Source organism: Microtus ochrogaster, chromosome 5 (genome assembly GCF_000317375.1).
Source record: "Microtus ochrogaster isolate Prairie Vole_2 chromosome 5, MicOch1.0, whole genome shotgun sequence".
In the NCBI taxonomy this organism is placed as follows: domain Eukaryota; kingdom Metazoa; phylum Chordata; class Mammalia; order Rodentia; family Cricetidae; genus Microtus; species Microtus ochrogaster.
This window is the reverse complement of record NC_022012.1, coordinates 1,844,264-1,850,728: the sequence shown is the minus strand read 5'-3', so window position 1 is coordinate 1,850,728 and position 6,465 is coordinate 1,844,264. Positions and strand designations below refer to the sequence as shown.

Here is a 6,465-nt window from a genome sequence, read left to right as displayed (position 1 = left end):
GTGATAATCTAGTGTGGTCTGCTGTGATAATCTAGTGTGGTCTGCCGTGATAACGCTTCTTCCGGTTTTATGCATTTCACTGTGTTTTTGTCTCAGATCATCAAATCATCCCAGTAATCCTATATATTTTTTTGCTTGTTTGTTTTCAAGACAGGGTTTCTCTGTATATTCCTGGTTGTCCTGGAAATCACTTTGTAGACGAGGCTGACCTTGAACTCACTAAGCTCCCCTTACCTCTGGCTCACAAGTGCTGGGATTAAAGGCATGCACCAGTACCACCTGGCTTTTACTTCTCCTTGTTTTACTGCACAGCGTTAACGATGCTGACTAGTTAGTGTTTTTTCTCTAGGTGGCATTTTCTTCTCCAAAGGCCAGGAAGGATTCCTCCATTTGCCTGTTCTTCCACCACAAAGCTCTGCACCATCCATGCTCTTCCCTGCATCAGGACCATTAATTGCGTGCTCTCCGACTCTCAACAGTTTGCCCACCTTCCCTTTGGTGAGCATCATTTTTTATGTTCATTGTAACCTTTTCTGTTCCTAAATACTCATTGTCCTTGCATTCTGTATGGGGAGGGCATAGTTTTCAGCTGATTTTTCCAGAAGAATCTGTACATGGTTATATTATGTTTACTTGATTCCACACCCAGCATCTGATGAAGACAATAAAATAGATTCAACTTTGAGTCTCTAGTGAATAGCATGGTGCCTGGTACAGATGAGGTCAGCATGACATGGCCTGGTCAATAAATGATTCAATACTTATTACATTTTTTCCTTATAGTCATCAAATTCTACCACACTATTAAATTTAACTGGATTAATGATTTAGTTAAAGTTTGAAAAGTTTGATAATACAAATTACAGTGAAAGAGATATGAAAGACATAAATACTCATAAAATATAAAGCTGGAAAAAATCATACATATTTAATCCTGAATAAAAATGTCAAAAGTTGGTCTGCATTGATGAGTTACAGCCTCGCCACCACTATCTTCTCACCCAAGGCCACCTCCTCCATGTAAACTATGCACGAGATTGGTCAAAAAGGGCTCCACCATGCAAGTGTTCAGTGAAGGGACATTGTTGTTCTCGATGTGGAAAAAAGTCAATGAGGAAGCTACAAAATGAAAGAACAGTACAGAAGATCTGTGCTTTGGACTATAATGTCTGCTTGGCCTCTGCAGGCCTCACTGCTGATGCAAGGGTAGTCATCAAGAGGGCCTGGGTCGAGTGCCAGAGTCACTGTCTGTCTGGGGAGGATCCAGTCACTGTAGACATTGCCAGCTACATTGCCAGTCTAAAGCAGTGCTATACTCAAAGCAATGGACAAAGGCCATCTGACTTCTCTGCCCTGATTGTGGGTTTTGACTTGGATGGCACCTCCAGACTCTATTAGAATGACCTGCTTGGCACACACTGTGCCTGGAAGGCCAATGCCATCATCTAGGCACCAAGACTTAGTCTGGGAGCAAGTCAGTGTGTGAGTTTCTAGAGAAGAACTACACTGATGATCTGATCATCAAAGCGGTGATCAAGGCACTTCTTGAAGGAGACCAGTCAAGGGGCCAAAACATTTAACTTGTTGTCATGAGGTAGGATCATCTCTTAAGAGTCTAAATCCTGAAGAAATAGAGATGTTGCTGAAATCAAAGAAGATAAAGAAGAAAATGAAAAGAAGAAACAAAAGAGAGCATTTTGATAAAGTGAGCATTGGCTACATCAGGTTTCAACTTCGGTGTTGTGGGTCTATGTCAACTTATCTGAGAGCTTAGTAAACATCTACACTTATTAGCTAAAAAAAAAGTGCCCCAAATTATGGCATTCATCCAGATATAGTATGGTAAAGAACATTGTGTAAAAATGTTTGCCCTGAGCATGGAGAAGAAATAAATGTCTGAGTACTTGTCACATTAGCTAGCACTGCTTGAGAAGCAAAAATAGGGATGCACATAATCTATGTACAGAAATGTGTGTGCTCTTTTCTAACTTTGTATTGATTATGATTTCACATCATGCGTCATAATCCCTTCCTCTCCTTGTCCTCAGCCCTCTGCCCTTGCAATCCCCACCCTCAAAATCTCCAAATTTAAAAGAGTAACCAAAAAATCTAACAAACAAAACATCTCAATGTGGAAGCTATAGTGTGGCCCAGTGAGTCACACGGTATACCCGCTCTTTGTGGGAGGTGGAAAAGTTGGCCTTGGAGACATGAGCCCTGAAAAGCTGGCCCTGTCTTGCACCAGTTGCAGCAATCAGGAGAGGAGGGAACTGCACCTTGCCTACGAAAACAGTATAGTTAGCCCTGGTGGTGGAGTGCAGGTGAGCCCAGGCCCAAGCATGTTAGAGCAGGAGAACAATCCCCCTCCCCCCTCACTGCCTGCTGCACTGGGTGAAATAGCCTAGGCAATGCTGGAGAGCTCTCCCTGGTGGTGAAGATTAGGAAAACTGGTAGGCTGCCCAACCCAGCTACCACCCAGGCCCACTACCTCAGCTATAAATTCGTCCACTCCCACTCCTCATCCATGAAGTGCTGGAGTGAGAAATGTGTTTGAATGGAGTTTGCTCCACTGCATTTGTCATTGGTAACCTGTAACCTAGGTGATTTTTTTATTTGCAAAGTAGTGACAATATAAACTTCTGTACACAGCTGTGATAAACACCCCGGAAATGTGTGCATGTTTTTCACCAAATGCAAAGCAGCACAGAAATGTCATTAGGCTGAGCAGACAGAGGAATGACACGGAAGACTGAACACCAGCTGAGCCCTGGGAGACAGAGGGTGAAGAGGCTCTTAGGACAGTTTAGCTGCAGCAGGCGCAACAGCAGATACAGTGGGCTGCAGAGATGTAGCTCCACAGTCTAATGCTTGAACTTCTCTTGACATTGTTTCTAGACATAGTAGGCTGGAGAGCTAGTTCATTAGCTTTATTCTAGCAAATTGAAGATGACTGAGGCAGTCTAAAGGAAATATACAATCCATATAGTGTCACCAAATTCTCTTCATTTAGTATTTTCTAATGTATTATAGATGATTTATTGGTAGTTTCTGAATGAAAATTGAAAATATTTTGGCTTCCAAAATGGCTTAGTGGGTAATGGCATCTACCTTTTGCCCTGACGAGTTGAGTTGAATTCCCAGGACCCAAGTGGTAGAAAAAGAATAGACTCCTGTGGGTTTTCCTGACCTTCTTAGGTGTGGTATGGTGTGAATGTGTGTGTGTGTGCACACATGCACATACAGGTAAGTAAGAATGTAACAAAAGGAGACATATTTTAAAAGTTTTAGTCCAACAAGAATGAGAAAATCCATAGAGAAGCACAAGTATTAATGATAGTAGCTATTTGAACTTGTTACACTTTAAACAGATACTTACACACATAAAAAACACAAATGTTTCAAGAACCTGTGGAAATAGGCAATGGGGTATGTATGCTAAAATTTAAATTTACAAAAATGATTTTATCCTAAGAATATTAGGCTGAGGAAATGGTTACAATCAGCATGTTTTTGTGTATTTTTATAGAACTGCCACATATTATATCTCTTCCACCACCATGAGATTCCCTCCATAAACTCCTAAAACTAAGGAAATAGTTTAAAACACACAGGAATGTCAATAAAAAGATATCAAGTTCATTACATCTTAAATTCATTCTGAGCACTTGCATGATTTATCAGTTGTGGGGAACACATTGAAATCCTGGCTTCTGAGCCCTGTTTTCCCCAATACTCTAGGGCTAGAGGGCTTATCTGCATTGTATTAAGAACATGCGGCCAAGTTGAAATCAAGATGAACTTCCTAAACAACTTCTTGCAACAGAAACATCTTAACACACCAAGAAAGCATTTTGAGCTGTAATTAATCTAGACATGAGTAAAGTTTTTTCCTTATCTTCAGACTAAAAATAAAGGGTCAGACAATGGCACCCACCCATGTACACATCTGGGCTGCGGTTGTCTCAGGAATGCAAGCAATGAAGTGATTCTTCTCAGTCTGACTCACTAGCTGTGACTAAAATATCTTTAACAGTATTATTTTGGGAGACTAAGGGCCTGGGGGTGAATTCCTGAGAACATCCAGTGGTAAATTACATTGTGTTCCATTTCATCTCTCTGTATTTTAAAATCCTTTCATGTCTTTGTGTGTCCCATAGGGTCACTGTTTCCGTCTCCTGCCCTGCTGATGCTGGTGTTGAGAACATGACTTGATTGTGGTAAGAATATTCAGGGGAAGTTCTAAGTCTGAGCAAGCTTTAGGGTTCTCCGGTGTTCTCATTTAAATCTCCTGAGCATTCATGAGTGTCATGGACAGGAATTCTACTGAGCAGGGTCAGAGTACATGTACAGAGTAGTTCTAGATTTAGCTGGAAGAGAGGAACAAGCCCCATCCAAGCTATACTAGCTTGATCAAACACACTAACACCAGATTTGAAAAAGAAAACATTACTTCTAGTTAAAGCTGCGGAGTTTTCATGGTTGTTATATAGCTCAGTATGCTAACAGCTACCTAAGATACACAATAACAATATATTTCAAAATTTAGGACAGGGCTATTGAAATGGATATTATTGGAAGAAAAATATACACTTTGATCACAGGCATATTAAAAGTGCTGATGACTGAGACCTGTGAATGGCATATTCAAGCAAGTATTAAAACCTCCTAGTTTCACAAGTGCTGAAAACCCTCTTCAGTGCTCCAATATATAGAAATGACTATTCTTCTTGACTTTCTACCCTGGTTGGTTTAGCAAGCAACAAAATCAGAAAGTAACACACAAAGACATGCTTTATTAATGAATGAAGAATGTTTCAAAGTAGGATATAACAGACTTTAATTATTTACTACACAGTAGGAATGTGACATAATGCAGAATGTATGTAGACTAAAATATACTGAATATATCCATCTTCTTTTATTAAAATAGTTGCACAAAGGCAAGTACAGAGTTTCCTTTTGCAGTGTAGATTCAGTTGGTCACCTACTTTTGTGTCCTTTAAAATCGATGGATGGAGATAGAGACAGAGACCCACATTGGAGCACCGGAATGAGCTCCCAAGGTCCAAGTGAGGAGCAAGGAAGTCAGGACCGCGAGGGGTGCACCCACCCTCTGAGACAGTGGGGCTGATCTATTGGGAGCTCACCAAGGCCAGCTGGACTGGAACTGAAAAAGCATGGGATAAAACCGGACTCTCTGAACAAGGCAGACAATGAGGGCTGATGAGAAGATAAGGACAATGGCACGGGGTTGTGATCCTACTTCATGTTCTGGCTTCGTGGGAGCCTAGCCAGTTTGGATGCTCACCTTCCTAGACCTGGATGGAGTGGGGAGGACCTTGGATTTTCCACAAGGCAGGGAACCCTGACTGCTCTTTGGACTGGAGAGGGAGGGGGAGAGGAGTGGGGGGAGAGAGAGGGGGGAGGGAGAGAGGAGTGGGAGGACGGGGAATGAAATGGGAGGCTGGGAGGAGGCAGAAATTTTTTTTCAATAAAAAGAAAATTCTAACTTAATGGGCTCCCTCAGAATATTGTTAAAGATTAGTAGTTTACTGAATTCCTTTTGGAAGACTACTACATTAATTTACACTGTCTGAACAGATTGGGCAAACAGAACGGCTTCTAGAAGAACGTTTTCATGATTATTGTTTAGAAGTACCACATTACCATAGCCTATACTTTTTATGTCACTCACAAGGTACAGATGTTTATCCCTCTATTTTTTTTAATGTCTGCTTCCAAAACATGTGGTTCCAACCATGTGATAAGAAAGGAACAAGCTGACCTTAAAACTAACAAAAATAAGTGACGTTATATTTTTGCCTTAGTTCCTGTGACATCTATGTTAAGCCAAAATTTAGCACATATGTCTTATTCTAACAAATATTTACGTTTAGGCATATGTACAAACACAAACTGCAATGTGTAGTCTACTTTGTGTGCTATTAAAATTTCCTGGATTCCACTAGGTAATGGCTATATAAAGGGTAAAGATGTTTAGTTTATTTTCTTGAAGGTTATTGGTGTATATTTTCAGATAGCCAAGAAATAAAAAAAATATGGGACAACTTTTGCCCAAAGAAATAGCACATATTTACACAAACCTTTGACTTGGCAACCACAGTCAAACTCTGCAGGAACTAACGTAATAAAAGTTAGTCATTTCGGGTGTGTGTGAGCTCCCTAGAGTGGAATGCCCCACTTTTTGAAGCTTTGTATATAATTAAAATTATGATGCAGATATGACCTCAAGTGTCTTCTGGAAAAAGGTATAGTTAAGTAACCCAGAGCTCTTGTTAAGTAAGAACTGCAGATGATGAGCAGGACTGCTGCATTCCCATCTGACCTGCAGGTGAGCAGGAGCACTGCAGCGCTGCAATACCATCTGACCTGCAGGAGTGCTGCAGTGCTGCATTTCCATCTGACCTGCAGGTGATGAGCAGGAGCGCTGCAATCCCATCTGAC

At 41.0% G+C, this 6,465-nt stretch overlaps 1 protein-coding gene and 1 pseudogene across 5 annotated transcripts in view; one reads left to right on the top strand and one right to left on the bottom strand.

Annotated features, from left to right (window-relative positions):
- Pdgfd (platelet derived growth factor D) overlaps positions 1–6,465 on the bottom strand; it is a 226,787-nt gene that overhangs the window by 110,285 nt on the left and 110,037 nt on the right. The gene's annotated exons all lie outside the window — the stretch shown is intronic.
- Positions 968–1,701, top strand: LOC106143757 (annotated as a pseudogene).